The sequence below is a fragment of the Carcharodon carcharias genome, chromosome 10 (assembly GCF_017639515.1).
Source record: "Carcharodon carcharias isolate sCarCar2 chromosome 10, sCarCar2.pri, whole genome shotgun sequence".
NCBI lineage: Eukaryota > Metazoa > Chordata > Chondrichthyes > Lamniformes > Lamnidae > Carcharodon > Carcharodon carcharias.
Genome location: NC_054476.1, coordinates 83,465,694 through 83,485,129, shown reverse-complemented (window position 1 = coordinate 83,485,129; position 19,436 = coordinate 83,465,694).

The window sequence follows — 19,436 nt, the reverse complement described above, 5'->3', positions numbered from 1 at the left end:
TGTGGCACTCTGCTGATTAAAATGAGTAGTGCTGTGGCACTCTTTTGAGTGTAGTGGGCAGTCCTGTGGCTCTTTGTTGATTGTAGTGGGCAGTCCTGTGGCACTCTGTTGACTGTAGTGGGCAGTCCTGTGGCATTCTGTTGTGTGTAGTTGGCTGTGCTGTGGCATTCTCTTGAGTGTATTTGGCAGTCCTATGGCACTCTGTTGAGCGTAGTGAGCAGTCCTATGGCACTGTGTTGAGTGTAGTGGGCAATCCTGTGGCACTCTTTTGAGTGTGGTGGGCAGTCCTGTGGCATTCTCTTGAGAGTAGTGGGAAGTCCTATGGCACTCTGTTGTGTATAGTGGACAGTCCTGTGTCATTCTCTTCAGCGTAGTTGGCAGTCCAATGGAACTCTGTTGAGCATAGTGAGCAGTCCTATGGCACTGTGTTGAGTCTATTGGGTAGTCCTGTGGCATTCTGTTGAGTGTAGTGGGCAGTCCTGTGGCATTCTCTTAAGCGTAGTGGGCAGTTCTATGGCACTCTGTTGAGTGTAGTAGGCAGTCCTGTGGCATTCTCCTGAGAATAGTGGGCCGTCTTGAGGCACTCTGTTGAATAAAATGAGTAGTCCTGTGGCACTCAGTTGATTGTAGTGGGCAGTCCTGTGGCACTCCGTTGAGTGTAGTGGGAAGTTCGATGGCACTCTGTTGAATAAAATGAGTAGTCCTGAGCACACTTTTGAGTGTAGTGGGCAGTCCTGTGGCACTCTGTTGAATAAAATGAGTAGTGCTGTGGCACTCTTTTGAGTGTAGTGGGCAGTCCTGTGGCACTCTGTTGATTGTAGTGGGCAGTCCGGTGGCACTTTGTTGACTGTAGTGGGCAGTCCTGTGGCATTCTGTTGTGTGTAGCTGGCAGTCCTGTGGCAATCTCTTGAGTGTAGTTGGCAGTCCTATGGCACTCTGTTGAGCGTAGTAAGCAGTCCTATGGCACTGTGTTGAGTGTATTGGGCAGTCCTGTGGCATTCTCTTGAGTGTAGTGGGCAGTCCTAAGGCACACTGTTGAGTGTAGTGGGCAGTCTTTGCACAAAAATGAGTGTAGTTGGCAGTCCTGTGGCACTCTATTGAGTGTAGGGGGCAGTCCTGTGGCTTTCTGTTGAGCGTAGCGGGCAGTCCTGTGGCATTCTGTTGAGTGCAGTGGGCAGTCCTGTGGCAATCTCTTGAGAGTAGTGTGCAGTCCTGTGGCACTCTGTTGAGTGTAGTGGGTAGTCTTTTGCACTCGGTTGTGTGTAGTTTGCATTCCAGTGGCACTCATTTGAGTGTAGTTATCAGTCCTGTGGCACTCTGTTGAGTGTAGTGGGCAGTCCTGCGGCATTCTCTTGAGCGTAGTTGGTAGTCCTATGGCACTCTGTTGAGTGCAGTGGGCAGTCCTTTGGCACTCAGTTGAGTGTAGTGGGCAGTCCTGTGGCATTCTCTTGAGCGTAGTGGGTTGTCCTATGGCGCTCTGTTGAGTGTAGTGGGCATTCTTTTGCACTCGGTTGTGTGTAGTTTGCATTCCTGTGGCACTCTTTTGAGTGTAGTTATCAGTCCTTTGCCACTCTGTTGATTGCAGTGGGCAGTCATGTGGCACTCTCTTGAGTGTAGTGGGCAGTCCTGTGGCATTCTCTTGAGCGTTGTGGGTAGTCCTATGGCACTCAGTTGAGTGCAGTGGGCAGTCCTGAGGCACTCTGTTGATTGTAGTGGGCAGTCCTGTGGCACTCTGTTGATTGTAGTGGCCAGTCCTGTGGCACACTGTTGAGTGTAGTTTGCAGTCCTGTGCCATTCTGTTTAGCCGAGTGGGCAGTCCTATGGCACTCTGTTGAATGTTATGAATTGTCCTGTGCCACTCTGTTGTGTGCAGTGGGCTGTCCTGCGGCACTCTGTTGAATGTAATGGGTAGTCCTGTGGCACTCTGTTGAACGTAATGGGTAATCCTGTGACACTCTCTTGAGTGTCGTGGACAGTCTTTTGCCATCTGTTGAGTGTAGTGGGCAGTGCTGTGGCATTCTTTTGAGCGTAGTGCGAAGACCTATGGCACTCTGTTGAATGTAATGGGTAGTCCTGTCGCACTTTGGTGAGGGTAGTGGGCAATCCTGTGGCACTCCGTTGACTGTAGTGGGCAATCCTGTCGCATTTTGTTGCACTGAGTGGGCAGTCATGTGGCATTATGTTGAGCGTGGTGGGCAGTCCATTGGCACTCTTTTGAGTGTAGTGGGCAGTCCTGTGGCATTCTCCTAAGAATATTGGGCAGTCCTGTGGCACTGTGTTGAATATAATGAGAAGATATTTGGCACACTGTTGAGTGTAGTGGGCAGTCCGGGGGCATTCTTTTGAGCGTAGTGCGAAACCATATGGCACTCTGTTGAATGTAATGGGTAGTCCTGTCGCACTTTGTTGAGTGTAGTGGGCAGTCCTGTGGCACTCGGTTGACTGTAGTGGGCAATCCTGTGGCATTCTGTTGCACGTAGTGGGCAGTCATGTGGCATTATGTTGAGTGTGGTGGGCAGTCCATTGGCACTCTGTTGAGTAAAATGAGTAGTCCTGTGACACTCTGTTGAATGTAATGAGTAGTCCTGTGGCATTCTGTTGAGTGTAGCGGGCAGTCATGTGCCATTGTGCTGAGCGGCATAGGCAGTCCTATGGCACTCTGTTGAATAAAATGAGTAGTCCTGTGGCACTCTGTTGAGTGTAGTGGGCAGTCCGATGGCACTCTGTTGAGTGTAGTGGGCAGTCATGTGGCATTCTCTTGAGCGTAGTGGGCAGTCCTACAGCACTCTGTTGAGCATCGTGAGCAGTCCTATGGCACTGTGTTGAATGTAGTGGGCAGTCCTGTGGCACTCTGTTGAGTGTAGTGGGCAGTCCTGTGGCACTCTGTTGAGCGTAGCTGGCAGTCCTGTGGCACTCTGTTGAATAAAATGAGTACTCCTGTGGCAGTCTGTTGAGTGTAGTGGGCAGTCCTGTGGCACGCTGTTGAGTGTAGCGGGCAGTCCTGTGGCACTCTGTTGCACGTAGTGGGCAGTCATGTGGCATTATGTTGAGCGTGATGAGCAGTCCATTGGCACGCTTTTGAGTGTTGTGGGCAGTCCTGTGGCATTCTCTTAAGCGTAGTGGGCAGTTCTATGGCAGTCTGTTGAGTGTAGTCGGCAGTCCTGTGGCATTCTCCTGAGAATACTTGGCAGTCTTGAGGCACTTTGTTGAATAAAATGAGTAGTCCTGTGGCACTCAGTTGAGTGTAGTAGGCATTCCTGTGGCACTCTGTTGAGTGTAGTGGGCAGTCCTGTGGCACTCTGTTGAATAAAATGAGTAGTGCTCTGGAATTCTTTTGAGTGTAGTGGGCAGTCCTGTGGCACTCTGTTGATTGTAGTGGGCAGTCCGGTGGCACTCTTTTGAGTGTAGTGGGCAGTCCTGTGGCATTCTGTTGTGTGTAGTTGGCAGTCCTGTGGCATTCTCTTGAGTGTAGTTGGCATTCCTATGGCACTCTGTTGAGCGTAGTGAGCGGTCCTATGGCACTGTGTTGAGTGTAGTGGGAAATCCTGTGGCACTCTGTTGAGTGTAGTGGGCAGTCCTGTGGCATTCTCTTGAGAGTAGTGGGAAGTCCTATGGCACTCTGTTGTGTGTAGTGGACAGTTCTGTGGCATTCTCTTCAGCGTAGTTGGCAGTCCCATGGAACTCTGTTGAGCGCAGTGAGCAGTCCCGTGGCACTCTGTTGAGTGTAGTGGGCAGTCTTTGCACTCAAATGAGTGTAGTTGGCAGTCCTGTGGCACTCTGTTGAGTGTAGTGGGCAGTCCTGTGGCATTCTGTTGAGAGTAGTGGGCAGTCCTGTGGCACTCTGTTGAGTGTAGTGGGCTGTCCGGTGGCACTCTGTTGACTGTAGTGGGCAATCCTGTGGCATTCTGTTGCACATTGTGTGCAGTCATGTGGCATTATGTTGAGCGTGATGGGCCGTCCATTGGAACGCTTTTGAGTGTAGTGGGCAGTCCTGTGGCATTCTCTTATGCGTAGTGGGCAGTCCTATGGCACTCTGTTGAGTGTAGTGGGCAGTCCTGTGGCATTTTCCTGAGAATAGTGGGCAGTCTTGAGGCCCAATGTTGAATAATGAGTGTAGTTGGCAGTCCTGTGGCACTCTGTTGAGTGTAGTGGGCAGTCCTGTGGCATTCTGTTGAGAGTAGTGGGCAGTCCTGTGGCACTCAGCTGAGTGTAGTGGGAAGTTCGGTGGCACTCTGTTGAATAAAATGAGTAGTCCTGAGAACTCTTTTGAGTGTAGTCGGCAGTCCTGTGGAACTCTGTTGATTGTAGTGGGCAGTCCTGTGGCATTCTGTTGAGCGAAGCAGGCAGTCCTGTGGCACTCTGTTGAGTACAGTGGGCAGTCCTGTGGCACTCTGTTGAGTGTAGTGGACAGTCCTGTGTCACTCTCTTCAGAGTAGTGAGCTGTCCTGTGGCACTCTGTTGAGTGTAGTGGAGAGTCCTGTGGCACTCTCTTGAGAGCAGTGGGCAGTCCTGTGGCACTCTGTTGAGCGTAGTGTGTAGTCCTGTGGCACTGTTGAGTGTAGTGAGCATGCCTGTGGCACTATGTTGAGTGTAGTTGGCATTCCTGTGCCATTCTGTTTAGCCTAGTGGGCAGTCCTATGGCACTCTGTTGAATGTAATGAGTTGTCCTATGGCACTCTGATGAGTGCAGTGTGCAGTCCTGTGGCGCTCTGTTGAATGTAGCGGGTCGTTCAGTGGCTCTCTGTTGAATGTAATGGGTTGTCCTGTGACAATCTCTTGAGCGTAGTGGGCAGTCCTGTGCCATTGTGCTGAGCGGAGTAGGAAGTCCTATGGCACTCTGTCGAATAAAATGAGTAGTCCTGTGGCACTCTGTTGAGTGTAGGGGCAGTAATGTGGCATTCTCTTGAGCGTAGTGGGCAGTCCTACGGCACTCTGTTGAGCGTTGTGCGCAGTCCTATGGCACAGTGTTGAGTGTAGTGGGCCGTCCTGTGGCACTCTGTCGAGCGTAGCGGGCAGTCCTGTGGCACTCTGTTGAGTGCAGCGGTTAGTCCTGTGGCACTCTGTTGAGTGTAGTGGGCAGTCCTGTGGCATTTGGTTGAGACTAGTGGGCAGTAAGATGGCAGTCTGCTGAATGTAATTGGTAGTCCTGTGGCACTCAGTGGAACATAATGGGTAGTCCTGTGGCACTATGTTGAATGTAATAGGTATTCTTGTGGTGCTCTGTTGAGTGTAGCGAGCACTCCTGTGGTACTCTGTTGAGTGTAGTGGGCAGTACTTTGGCACTCTTTTGTGTGCAGTGAGCAGTCCGGTGGCATTCTTTAGAGCGTAGTGTGAATGTTGAATGTAATGTGTAGTCCTGTGGCACTTTGTTGAGTGTGGTGGGGAGTCCTGTGGCACTCAGTTGACTGTAGTGGCCAATCCTGTGGCATTCTGTTGCATGTAGTGGGCAGTCATGTGGCATTATGTTCAGCGTAGTGGGCAGTCCGTTGGCACTCTGTTGAGTGTAGTGGGCAGTCCTGTGGCATTCTCTTGAGCGTAGTGTGCAGTCCTATGGCACTCTGTTGAGTGTAGTGGGCAGTCCTGTGGCATTCTCTTGAGAATAGTGGGCAGTCCTGTGGCACTTTGTTGAATAAAATGAGTACTCCTGTGGCACTCTGTTGAGTGTAGTGGGCAGTCCTGTGGCACTCTGTTGAGTGTAGTGGGTAGTCCGGTGGCACTCTGTTGAGTGCAGTGGGCAGTCATGTGGCATTCTCTTGAACGTAGTGGGCAGTCCAACGGCACTGTGTTGAGCGTCGTGAGCAGTCCTATGGCACAGTGTTGAGTGTAGTGGGCCGTCCTGTGGCACTCTGTTGAATGTAGTGGGCAGTCCTGTGGCATTCGGTTGAGACTAGTCGGCAGTAAGATGGCAGTCTGCTGAATGTAATTGGTAGTCCTGTGGCACTCAGTGGAATATAATGGGTAGTCCTGTGGCACTATGTTGAATGTAATGGGTATTCTTGTGGTGCTCTGTTGAGTGTAGCGGGCACTCCTGTGGTACTCTGTTGAGTGTAGTGGGCAGTACTTTGGCACTCTTTTGTGTGTAGTGGGCAGTCCGGTGGCATTCTTTAGAGCATAGTGCGAAGCCCTATGGCACTCTGTTGAATGTAATGGGTAGTCCTGTGGCACATTGTTGAGTGTGGTGGGGAGTCCTGTGGCACTCGGTTGACTGTAGTGGCCAATCCTGTGGCATTCTGTTGCATGTAGTGGGCAGTCATGTGGCATTATGTTGAGCATGGTGGGCAGTCCATTGGCACGCTGTTGAGTGTAGTGGGCAGTCCTGTGGCATTCTCTTGAGCGTAGTGGGCAGTCCTATGGCACTCTGTTGAGTGTAGTGGGCAGTCCTGTGGCATTCTCTTGAGAATAGTGGGCAGTCCTGTGGCACTTTGTTGAATAAAATGAGTAGTCCTGTGGCACTCTGTTGAGTGTAGTTGGCAGTCCTGTGCCATTCTGTTTAGCCTAGTGGGCAGTCCTATGGCACATTTTTGAATGTAAAGAGTTGTCCTGTGGCACTCTGTTGAGTGCAGTGGGCAGTCCTGTGGCACTCTGTTGAATGTAATGGGTAGTCCTGTGGCACTCTGTTGAATGTAATGGGTAGTCCTGTGACACTCTCTTCAGTGTAGTGGACAATCTTTTGCAATCTGTTGAGTGTAGTGGGCAGTGCTGTGGCATTCTGTTTTGTGTAGTCAGCAATCTTATGGCCCTGTGTTAAATATAATGAGAAGATATTTGGCACTCTGTTGAGCGTTGTGAGCAGTCCTATGGCACTGTGTTGAGTGTAGTGGGCAGTCCTGTGGCACTCTGTTGTGTGTATTAGGCAGTCCGGTGGCACTTTGTTGAGTGTAGTGGGCAGTCCTGTGGCACTCTGTTCAGCATCGTGGGTAGTCCTGTGGCACTCTGTTGATTGTAGTGGGCAGTCCTGTGGCACACTGTTGAGTGTAGTTTGCACTCCTGTGCCATTCTGTTTAGCCTTGTGGGCAGTCCTATGGCACTCTGTTGAATGTAATGAATTGTGCTGTGCCACTCTGTTGAATGCAGTGGGCTGTCCTGTGGCACTCTGTTGAATGTAATGGGTAGTCCTGTGGCACTCTGTTGAATGTAATGAGTAGTCCTGTGGCATTCTGTTGAGTGTAGCGGGCAGTCATGTGCCATTGTGCTGAGCGGCATAGGCAGTCCTATGGCACTCTGTTGAATAAAATGAGTAGTCCTGTGGCACTCTGTTGAGTGTAGTGGGCAGTCCGATGGCACTCTGTTGAGTGTAGTGGGCAGTCATGTGGCATTCTCTTGAGCGTAGTGGGCAGTCCTACAGCACTCTGTTGAGCATCGTGAGCAGTCCTATGGCACTGTGTTGAATGTAGTGGGCAGTCCTGTGGCACTCTGTTGAGTGTAGTGGGCAGTCCTGTGGCACTCTGTTGAGCGTAGCTGGCAGTCCTGTGGCACTCTGTTGAATAAAATGAGTACTCCTGTGGCAGTCTGTTGAGTGTAGTGGGCAGTCCTGTGGCACGCTGTTGAGTGTAGCGGGCAGTCCTGTGGCACTCTGTTGCACGTAGTGGGCAGTCATGTGGCATTATGTTGAGCGTGATGAGCAGTCCATTGGCACGCTTTTGAGTGTTGTGGGCAGTCCTGTGGCATTCTCTTAAGCGTAGTGGGCAGTTCTATGGCAGTCTGTTGAGTGTAGTCGGCAGTCCTGTGGCATTCTCCTGAGAATACTTGGCAGTCTTGAGGCACTTTGTTGAATAAAATGAGTAGTCCTGTGGCACTCAGTTGAGTGTAGTAGGCATTCCTGTGGCACTCTGTTGAGTGTAGTGGGCAGTCCTGTGGCACTCTGTTGAATAAAATGAGTAGTGCTCTGGAATTCTTTTGAGTGTAGTGGGCAGTCCTGTGGCACTCTGTTGATTGTAGTGGGCAGTCCGGTGGCACTCTTTTGAGTGTAGTGGGCAGTCCTGTGGCATTCTGTTGTGTGTAGTTGGCAGTCCTGTGGCATTCTCTTGAGTGTAGTTGGCATTCCTATGGCACTCTGTTGAGCGTAGTGAGCGGTCCTATGGCACTGTGTTGAGTGTAGTGGGAAATCCTGTGGCACTCTGTTGAGTGTAGTGGGCAGTCCTGTGGCATTCTCTTGAGAGTAGTGGGAAGTCCTATGGCACTCTGTTGTGTGTAGTGGACAGTTCTGTGGCATTCTCTTCAGCGTAGTTGGCAGTCCCATGGAACTCTGTTGAGCGCAGTGAGCAGTCCCGTGGCACTCTGTTGAGTGTAGTGGGCAGTCTTTGCACTCAAATGAGTGTAGTTGGCAGTCCTGTGGCACTCTGTTGAGTGTAGTGGGCAGTCCTGTGGCATTCTGTTGAGAGTAGTGGGCAGTCCTGTGGCACTCTGTTGAGTGTAGTGGGCTGTCCGGTGGCACTCTGTTGACTGTAGTGGGCAATCCTGTGGCATTCTGTTGCACATTGTGTGCAGTCATGTGGCATTATGTTGAGCGTGATGGGCCGTCCATTGGAACGCTTTTGAGTGTAGTGGGCAGTCCTGTGGCATTCTCTTATGCGTAGTGGGCAGTCCTATGGCACTCTGTTGAGTGTAGTGGGCAGTCCTGTGGCATTTTCCTGAGAATAGTGGGCAGTCTTGAGGCCCAATGTTGAATAATGAGTGTAGTTGGCAGTCCTGTGGCACTCTGTTGAGTGTAGTGGGCAGTCCTGTGGCATTCTGTTGAGAGTAGTGGGCAGTCCTGTGGCACTCAGCTGAGTGTAGTGGGAAGTTCGGTGGCACTCTGTTGAATAAAATGAGTAGTCCTGAGAACTCTTTTGAGTGTAGTCGGCAGTCCTGTGGAACTCTGTTGATTGTAGTGGGCAGTCCTGTGGCATTCTGTTGAGCGAAGCAGGCAGTCCTGTGGCACTCTGTTGAGTACAGTGGGCAGTCCTGTGGCACTCTGTTGAGTGTAGTGGACAGTCCTGTGTCACTCTCTTCAGAGTAGTGAGCTGTCCTGTGGCACTCTGTTGAGTGTAGTGGAGAGTCCTGTGGCACTCTCTTGAGAGCAGTGGGCAGTCCTGTGGCACTCTGTTGAGCGTAGTGTGTAGTCCTGTGGCACTGTTGAGTGTAGTGAGCATGCCTGTGGCACTATGTTGAGTGTAGTTGGCATTCCTGTGCCATTCTGTTTAGCCTAGTGGGCAGTCCTATGGCACTCTGTTGAATGTAATGAGTTGTCCTATGGCACTCTGATGAGTGCAGTGTGCAGTCCTGTGGCGCTCTGTTGAATGTAGCGGGTCGTTCAGTGGCTCTCTGTTGAATGTAATGGGTTGTCCTGTGACAATCTCTTGAGCGTAGTGGGCAGTCCTGTGCCATTGTGCTGAGCGGAGTAGGAAGTCCTATGGCACTCTGTCGAATAAAATGAGTAGTCCTGTGGCACTCTGTTGAGTGTAGGGGCAGTAATGTGGCATTCTCTTGAGCGTAGTGGGCAGTCCTACGGCACTCTGTTGAGCGTTGTGCGCAGTCCTATGGCACAGTGTTGAGTGTAGTGGGCCGTCCTGTGGCACTCTGTCGAGCGTAGCGGGCAGTCCTGTGGCACTCTGTTGAGTGCAGCGGTTAGTCCTGTGGCACTCTGTTGAGTGTAGTGGGCAGTCCTGTGGCATTTGGTTGAGACTAGTGGGCAGTAAGATGGCAGTCTGCTGAATGTAATTGGTAGTCCTGTGGCACTCAGTGGAACATAATGGGTAGTCCTGTGGCACTATGTTGAATGTAATAGGTATTCTTGTGGTGCTCTGTTGAGTGTAGCGAGCACTCCTGTGGTACTCTGTTGAGTGTAGTGGGCAGTACTTTGGCACTCTTTTGTGTGCAGTGAGCAGTCCGGTGGCATTCTTTAGAGCGTAGTGTGAATGTTGAATGTAATGTGTAGTCCTGTGGCACTTTGTTGAGTGTGGTGGGGAGTCCTGTGGCACTCAGTTGACTGTAGTGGCCAATCCTGTGGCATTCTGTTGCATGTAGTGGGCAGTCATGTGGCATTATGTTCAGCGTAGTGGGCAGTCCGTTGGCACTCTGTTGAGTGTAGTGGGCAGTCCTGTGGCATTCTCTTGAGCGTAGTGTGCAGTCCTATGGCACTCTGTTGAGTGTAGTGGGCAGTCCTGTGGCATTCTCTTGAGAATAGTGGGCAGTCCTGTGGCACTTTGTTGAATAAAATGAGTACTCCTGTGGCACTCTGTTGAGTGTAGTGGGCAGTCCTGTGGCACTCTGTTGAGTGTAGTGGGTAGTCCGGTGGCACTCTGTTGAGTGCAGTGGGCAGTCATGTGGCATTCTCTTGAACGTAGTGGGCAGTCCAACGGCACTGTGTTGAGCGTCGTGAGCAGTCCTATGGCACAGTGTTGAGTGTAGTGGGCCGTCCTGTGGCACTCTGTTGAATGTAGTGGGCAGTCCTGTGGCATTCGGTTGAGACTAGTCGGCAGTAAGATGGCAGTCTGCTGAATGTAATTGGTAGTCCTGTGGCACTCAGTGGAATATAATGGGTAGTCCTGTGGCACTATGTTGAATGTAATGGGTATTCTTGTGGTGCTCTGTTGAGTGTAGCGGGCACTCCTGTGGTACTCTGTTGAGTGTAGTGGGCAGTACTTTGGCACTCTTTTGTGTGTAGTGGGCAGTCCGGTGGCATTCTTTAGAGCATAGTGCGAAGCCCTATGGCACTCTGTTGAATGTAATGGGTAGTCCTGTGGCACATTGTTGAGTGTGGTGGGGAGTCCTGTGGCACTCGGTTGACTGTAGTGGCCAATCCTGTGGCATTCTGTTGCATGTAGTGGGCAGTCATGTGGCATTATGTTGAGCATGGTGGGCAGTCCATTGGCACGCTGTTGAGTGTAGTGGGCAGTCCTGTGGCATTCTCTTGAGCGTAGTGGGCAGTCCTATGGCACTCTGTTGAGTGTAGTGGGCAGTCCTGTGGCATTCTCTTGAGAATAGTGGGCAGTCCTGTGGCACTTTGTTGAATAAAATGAGTAGTCCTGTGGCACTCTGTTGAGTGTAGTTGGCAGTCCTGTGCCATTCTGTTTAGCCTAGTGGGCAGTCCTATGGCACATTTTTGAATGTAAAGAGTTGTCCTGTGGCACTCTGTTGAGTGCAGTGGGCAGTCCTGTGGCACTCTGTTGAATGTAATGGGTAGTCCTGTGGCACTCTGTTGAATGTAATGGGTAGTCCTGTGACACTCTCTTCAGTGTAGTGGACAATCTTTTGCAATCTGTTGAGTGTAGTGGGCAGTGCTGTGGCATTCTGTTTTGTGTAGTCAGCAATCTTATGGCCCTGTGTTAAATATAATGAGAAGATATTTGGCACTCTGTTGAGCGTTGTGAGCAGTCCTATGGCACTGTGTTGAGTGTAGTGGGCAGTCCTGTGGCACTCTGTTGTGTGTATTAGGCAGTCCGGTGGCACTTTGTTGAGTCTAGTGGGCAGTCCTGTGGCACTCTGTTCAGCATCGTGGGTAGTCCTGTGGCACTCTGTTGATTGTAGTGGGCAGTCCTGTGGCACACTGTTGAGTGTAGTTTGCACTCCTGTGCCATTCTGTTTAGCCTTGTGGGCAGTCCTATGGCACTCTGTTGAATGTAATGAATTGTGCTGTGCCACTCTGTTGAATGCAGTGGGCTGTCCTGTGGCACTCTGTTGAATGTAATGGGTAGTCCTGTGGCACTCTGTTGAATGTAATGGGTAGTCCTGTGGCACTCTGTTGAATGTAATGGGTAGTCCTGTGACACTCTCTTGAGTGTAGTGGACAGTCTTTTGCCATCTGTTGAGTGTAGTGGGCAGTGCTGTGGCATTCTTTTGAGCGTAGTGCGAAGACCTATGGCACTCTGTTGAATGTAATGGGTAGTCCTGTCGCACTTCGTTGACTGTAGTGGGCAATCCTGTGGCATTCTGTTGCACTTAGTGGGCAGTCATGTGGCATTATGTTGAGTGTGGTGGGCAGTCCATTGGCACCCTGTTGAATAAAATGAGTAGACCTGTGGCACACTGTTGAATGTAATGAGTAGTCCTGTGGCATTCTGTTGTGTGTAGTGGGCAGTCCGGTGGCACTCTGTTGAGGTAGTGAGCAGTCCCTTGGCACTCTGTTGAGTGTAGTGGGCAATCATGTGGCATTCTCTTGATCGTAGTTGGCAGACCTATGGCACTCTGTTGTGTGTAGTGGGCAGACCTGTGGCATTCTCTTGAGCGTAGTTGGCAGTCCTATGGCACCCTGTTGAGTGTAGTTTGCCGTCCTGTGGCACTCTGTTGAGTGTAGTGGGCAGTCCTGTGGCACTCTGTTGAGTGTAGTGGGCAGTCCTGTGGCACTCTGTTGAGTGTAGTGGGCAGTCCGGTGGCACTCTGTTGAGTGTAGTGGGCAGTCATATGGCATTCTCTTGAGCGTAGTGACAAGTCCTGTGGCACTCTGTTGATTGTAGTGTGCAGTCCTGTGGCACACTGTTGAGTGTAGTTTGCACTCCTGTGCCATTCTGTTTAGCCTAGTGGGCAGTCCTATGGCACTCTGTTGAATGTAATGAATTGTCCTGTGCCACTCTGTTGAGTGCAGTGGACTGTCCTGTGGCACTCTGTTGAATGTAATGGGAGGTCCTGTAGCACTCTGTTGAATGTAATGGGTAGTCCTGTGACACTCTCTTGAGTGTAGTGGACAGTCTTTTGCCATCTGTTGAGTGTAGTGGGCAGTGCTGTGGCATTCTTTTGAGCTTAGTGCGAAGACCTATGGCACTCTGTTGATTGTAATGGGTAGTCCTGTCGCACTTTGTTGAATGTAGTGGGCAGTCCTGTGGCACTCTTTTGAGTGTAGTGGGCAATCCTGTGGCATTGTGTTGCACGTAGTGGGCAGTCATGTGGCATTATGTTGAGCGTGGTGGGCAGTCCATTGGCACCCTGTTGAATAAAATGAGTAGACCTGTGGCACTCTGTTGAATGTAATGAGTGGTCCTGTGGCATTCTGTTGTGTGTAGTGGGCAGTCATGTGGCATTCTCTTGATCGTAGTGGGCAGTCCTATGGCACTCTGTTGTCTGTAGTGGACAGTCCTGTGGCATTCTCTTGAGCATAGTTGGCAGTCCTTTGGCACTCTGTTGAGCGTAGCGTGTAGTCCTGTGGCACTGTTGAGTGTAGAGTGCATGCCTGTGGCACTATGTTGAGTGTAGTTGGCAGGCCTGTGCCATTCTGTTTAGCCTAGTGGGCAGTCCTGTGGCACTCTTCTGAATGTAAAGAGTTGTCCTGTGGCACTCTGTTGAGTGCAGTGGGCAGTCCTGTGGCATCTGTTGAATGTAATGGGTAGTCCTGTGGCACTCTGTTGAGTGTAGTGGGCAGTCCTGTGGCATTCTCTTGAGAGTAGTGGGAAGTCCTATGGCACTCTGTTGTGTGTAGTGGACAGTTCTGTGGCATTCTCTTCAGCGTAGTTGGCAGTCCCACGGAACTCTTTTCAGCGTAGTGAGCAGTCCCGTGGCACTCTGTTGAGTGCAGTGGGCAGTCTTTGCACTCAAATGAGTGTAGTTGGCAGTCCTGTGGCACTCTCTTGAGAGTAGTGGGCAGTCCTGTGGCACTCTGTTGAGTGTAGTGGACAGTCCTGTGGCACTCTCTTGAGAGCAGTGGGCAGTCCTGTGGCACTCTGTTGAGCGTATTGAGTAGTCCTGTGGCACTGTTGAGTGTAGTGAGCATGCCTGTGGCACTATGTTGAGTGTAGTTGGCATTCCTGTGCCATTCTGTTTAGCCTAGTGGGCAGTCCTATGGCACTCTGTTGAATGTAATGAGTTGTCCTATGGCACTCTGATGAGTGCAGTGGGCAGTCCTGTGGCGCTCTGTTGAATGTAACGGGTCGTTCAGTGGCACTCTGTTGAATGTAATGAGTTGTCCTGTGACACTCTCTTGAGCGTAGTGGGCAGTCCTGTGCCATTGTGCTGAGCGGCGTAGGAAGTCCTATGGCACTCTGTCGAATAAAATGAGTAGTCCTGTGGCACTCTGTTGAGTGTAGAGGCAGTAATGTGGCATTCTCTTGAGCGTAGTGGGCAGTCCTATGGCACTCTGTTGAGCGTTGTGAGCAGTCCTATGGCACAGTGTTGAGTGTAGAGGGCCGTCCTGTGGCACTCTGTTGAGTGCAGCGGTTAGTCCTGTGGCACTCTGTTGAGTGTAGTGGGCAGTCCTGTGGCATTTGGTTGAGACTAGTGGGCAGTAAGATGGCAGTCTGCTGAATGTAATTGGTAGTCCTGTGGCACTCAGTGGAATATAATGGGTAGTCCTGTGGCACTATGTTGAATGTAATGGGTATTCTTGTGGTGCTCTGTTGAGTTTAGCGGGCACTCCTGTGGTACTCTGTTGAGTGTAGTGGGCAGTACTTTGGCAATCTTTTGTGTGTAGTGAGCAGTCCGGTGACATTCTTTAGAGCGTATTGCAAATGTTGAATGTAATGTGTAGTCTTGTGGCACTTTGTTGAGTATGGTGGGGAGTCCTGTGGCACTCGGTTGACTGTAGTGGCCAATCCTGTGGCATTCTGTTGCATGTAGTGGGCAGTCATGTGGCATTCTCTTGAGTGTAGTGGGCAGTCCTATGGCACTCTGTTGAGTGTAGTGGGCAGTCCTGTGGCATTCTCTTGAGAATAGTGGGCAGTCCTGTGGCACTTTGTTGAATAAAATGAGTACTCCTGTGGCACTCTGTTGAGTGTAGTTGGCAGTCCTGTGCCATTTTGTTTAGCCTAGTGGGCAGTCCTATGGCACTCTTTTGAATGTAAAGAGTTGTCCTGTGGCACTCTGTTGAGTGCAGTGGGCAGTCCTGTGGCACTCTGTTGAATGTAATGGGTAGTCCTGTGGCACTCTGTTGAATGTAATGGGTAGCCCTGTGACACTCTCTTCAGTGTAGTGGGCAGTCTTTTGCAATCTGTTGAGTGTAGTGGGCACTCCTGTGGTACTCTGTTGAGTGTAGTGGGCAGTACTTTGTCACTCTTTTGTGTGTAGTGTGCAGTCCGGTGGCATTCTTTAGAGCATAGTGCGAAACCCTATGGCACTCTGTTGAATGTAATGGGTAGTCCTGTGGCACTATGTTGACTGTAGTGGGGAGTCCTTTGGCACTTGGTTGACTGTAGTGGCCAATCCTGTGACATCCTGTTGCATGTAGTGGGCAGTCATGTGGCATTATGTTGAGCATGGTGGGCAGTCCATTGGCACGCTGTTGAGTGTAGTGGGCAGTCCTGTGGCATTCTCTTGAGCGTAGTGGGCAGTCCTATGGCACTCTGTTGAGTGTAGTGGGCAGTCCTGTGGCATTCTCTTGAGAATAGTGGGCAGTCCTGTGGCACTTTGTTGAATAAAATGAGTACTCCTGTGGCACTCTGTTGAGTGTAGTTGGCAGTCCTGTGCCATTCTGTTTAGCCTAGTGGGCAGTCCTATGGCACTCTTTTGAATGTAAAGAGTTGTCCTGTGGCACTATGTTGAGTTCAGTGGGCAGTCCTGTGGCACTCTGTTGAATGTAATGGGTAGTCCTGTGGCACTCTGTTGAATGTAATGGGTAGTCCTGTGACACTCTCTTGAGTGTAGTGGACAGTCTTTTGCCATCTGTTGAGTGTAGTGGGCAGTGAAGTGGCATTCTTTTGAGCTTAGTGCGAAGACCTATGGCACTCTGTTGAATGTAATGGGTAGTCCTGTCGCACTTTGTTGAGTGTAGCTGGCAGTCCTGTGGCATTCTCTTGAGTGTAGTGGACAGTCCTGTGGCACTCTGTTCAGCATCGTGGGCAGTCCTGTGGCACTCTGTTGATTGTAGTGGGCAGTCCTGTGGCACACTGTTGAGTGTAGTTTGCAGTCCTGTGCCATTCAGTTTAGCCTTGTGGGCATTCCTATGGCACTCTGTTGAATGTAATGAATTGTGCTGTGCCACTCTGTTGAGTGCAGTGGGCTGTCCTGTGGCACTCTGTTGAATGTAATGGGTAATCCTGTGGCACTCTGTTGAATGTAATGGGTAGTCCTGTGACACTCTCTTGAGTGTAGTGGACAGTCTTTTGCCATCTGTTTAGTGTAGTGGGCAGTGCTGTGGCATTCTTTTGAGCGTAGTGCGAAGACCTATGGCACTCTGTTGAATGTAATGGGTAGTCCTGTCGCACTTCGTTGACTGTAGTGGGCAATCCTGTGGCATTCTGTTGCATTTAGTGGGCAGTCATGTGGCATTATGTTGAGTGTGGTGGGCAGTCCATTGGCACCCTGTTGAATAAAATGAGTAGACCTGTGGCACTCTGTTGAATGTAATGAGTAGTCCTGTGGCATTCTGTTGTGTGTAGTGGGCAGTCCGGTGGCACTCTGTTGAGGTAGTGAGCAGTCCCTTGGCACTCTGTTGAGTGTAGTGGGCAGTCATGTGGCATTCTCTTGATCGTAGTTGGCAGACCTATGGCACTCTCTTGTGTGTAGTGGGCAGTCCTGTGGCATTCTCTTGAGCGTAGTTGGCAGTCCTATGGCACTCTGTTGAGCTTAGTGAGCAGTCTTTTGGCACTGTGTTGAGTTTAGTGGGCAGTCCTGTGGCACTCTGTTGATTGTAGAGGGCAGTCCTGTGGCATTCTCTTGATCGTAGTGGGCAGTCCTATGGCACTCTGTTGTGTGTAGTGAGCAGTCCTGTGGCATTCCCCTAAGCGTAGTTGGCAGTCCGTTGGCACTCTGTTAAGTAAAATGAATAGACCTGTGGCACTCTGTTGAATGTAATGAGTAGTCCTGTGGCATTCTGTTAAGTGTAGTGGGCCGTCCTGTGGAATTGTGCTGAGCGGTGTAGGCAGTCCTCTGGCACTCTGTTGAATAAAATGAATAGGCCTGTGGTACTCTGTTGAATAAAATAAGTAGTCCTGTGGCACACTGTTGAGTGTAGTTTGCCGTCCTGTGGCAGTCTGTTGAGTGTAGTGGGCAGTCCTGTGGCACTCTGTTGAGTGTAGTGGGCAGTCCTGTGGCACTCTGTTGAGTGTAGTGGGCAGTCCGGTGGCACTCTGTTGAGTGTAGTGGGCAGTCATATGGCATTCTCTTGAGCGTAGTGACAAGTCCTGTGGCACTCTGTTGATTGTAGTGGGCAGTCCTGTGGCACACTGTTGAGTGTAGTTTGCACTCCTGTGCCATTCTGTTTAGCCTAGTGGGCAGTCCTATGGCACTCTGTTGAATGTAATGAATTGTCCTGTGCCACTCTGTTGAGTGCAGTGGACTGTCCTGTGGCACTCTGTTGAATGTAATGGGAGGTCCTGTAGCACTCTGTTGAATGTAATGGGTAGTCCTGTGACACTCTCTTGAGTGTAGTGGACAGTCTTTTGCCATCTGTTGAGTGTAGTGGGCAGTGCTGTGGCATTCTTTTGAGCTTAGTGCGAAGACCTATGGCACTCTGTTGAATGTAATGGGTAGTCCTGTCGCACTTTGTTGAATGTAGTGGGCAGTCCTGTGGCACTCTTTTGAGTGTAGTGGGCAATCCTGTGGCATTGTGTTGCACGTAGTGGGCAGTCATGTGGCATTATGTTGAGCGTGGTGGGCAGTCCATTGGCACCCTGTTGAATAAAATGAGTAGACCTGTGGCACTCTGTTGAATGTAATGAGTAGTCCTGTGGCATTCTGTTGTGTGTAGTGGGCAGTCATGTGGCATTCTCTTGATCGTAGCGGGCAGTCCTATGGCACTCTGTTGTCTGTAGTGGACAGTCCTGTGGCATTCTCTTGAGCATAGTTGGCAGTCCTTTGGCACTCTGTTGAGCGTAGCGTGTAGTCCTGTGGCACCGTTGAGTGTAGTTGGCAGTCCTGTGCCATTCTGTTTAGCCTAGTGGGCAGTCCTGTGGCACTCTTCTGAATGTAAAGACTTGTCCTGTGGCACTCTGTTGAGTGCAGTGGGCAGTCCTGTGGCATCTGTTGAATGTAATGGGTAGTCCTGTGGCACTCTGTTGAGTGTAGTGGGCAGTCCTGTGGCATTCTCTTGAGAGTAGTGGGAAGTCCTATGGCACTCTGTTGTGTGTAGTGGACAGTTCTGTGGCATTCTCTTCAGCGTAGTTGGCAGTCCCATGGAACTCTGTTGAGCGTAGTGAGCAGTCCCGTGGCACTCTGTTGAGTGAAGTGGGCAGTCTTTGCACTCAAATGAGTGTAGTTGGTAGTCCTGTGGCACTCTGTTGAGTGTAGGGGGCAGTCCTGTGGCATTCTGTTGAGAGTTTTGGGCAGTCCTGTGGCACTCTGTTGAGTGTAGTGGGCTGTCCGGTGGCACTCTGTTGACTGTAGTGGGCAATCCTGTGGCATTCTGTTGCACATTTTGTGCAGTCATGTGGCATTTTGTTGAGCGTGATGGGCCATCCGTTGGCACGCTTTTGAGTGTAGTGGGCAGTCCTGTGGCATTCTCTTATGCGTAGTGGGCAGTCCTATGGCACTCTGTTGAGTGTAGTGGGCAATCCTGTTGCATTTTCCTGAGAACAGTGGGCAGTCTTGAGGCCCAATGTTGAATAAAATCAGTAGTCCTGTGGCACTCAGCTGAGTGTAGTGGGAGGTTCGGTGGCACTCTGTTGAATAAAATGAGTAGTCCTGAGAACTCTTTTGCGTGTAGTCGGCAGTCCTGTGGAACTCTGTTGATTGTAGTGGGCAGTCCTGTGGCACTCTGTTGAGTGCAGTGGGCAGTCCTGTGGCACTCTGTTGAGTGTAGTGGACAGTCCTGTGTCACTCTCTTGAGAGTAGTGGGCAGTCCTGTGTCACTCTGTTGAGTGTAGTGGACAGTCCTGTGGCACTCTCTTGAGAGCAGTGGGCAGTCCTGTGGCACTCTGTTGAGCGTAGTGTGTAGTCCTGTGGCACTGTTGAGTGTAGTTGGCATTGCTGTGCCATTCTGTTTAGCCTAGTGGGCAGTCCTATGGCACTCTGTTGAATGTAATGAGTTGTCCTATGGCACTCTGATGAGTGCAGTGGGCAGTCCTATGGCGCTCTGTTGAATGTAACGGGTCGTTCAGTGGCACTCTGTTGAATGTAATGAGTTGTCCTGTGACACTCGCTTGAGCGTAGTGGGCAGTCCTGTGCCATTGTGCAGAGCGGCGTAGGAAGTCCTATGGCACTCTGTCGAATAAAATGAGTAGTCCTGTGGCACTCTGTTGAGTGTAGGGGCAGTAATGTGGCATTCTCTTGAGCGTAGTGGGCAGTCCCATGGCACTCTGTTGAGCGGTGTGAGCAGTCCTATGGCACAGTGTTGAGTGTAGTGGGCCGTCCTGTGGCACTCTGTTGAGTGCAGCGGTTAGTCCTGTGGCACTCTGTTGAGTGTAGTGGGCAGTCCTGTGGCATTTGGTTGAGACTAGTGGGCAGTAAGATGGCGGTCTGCTGAATGTAATTGGTAGTCCTGTGGCACTCAGTGGAATATAATGGGTAGTCCTGTGGCACTATGTTGAATGTAATGGGTATTCTTGTGGTGCTCTGTTGAGTGTAGCGGGCACTCCTGTGGTACTCTGTTGAGTGTA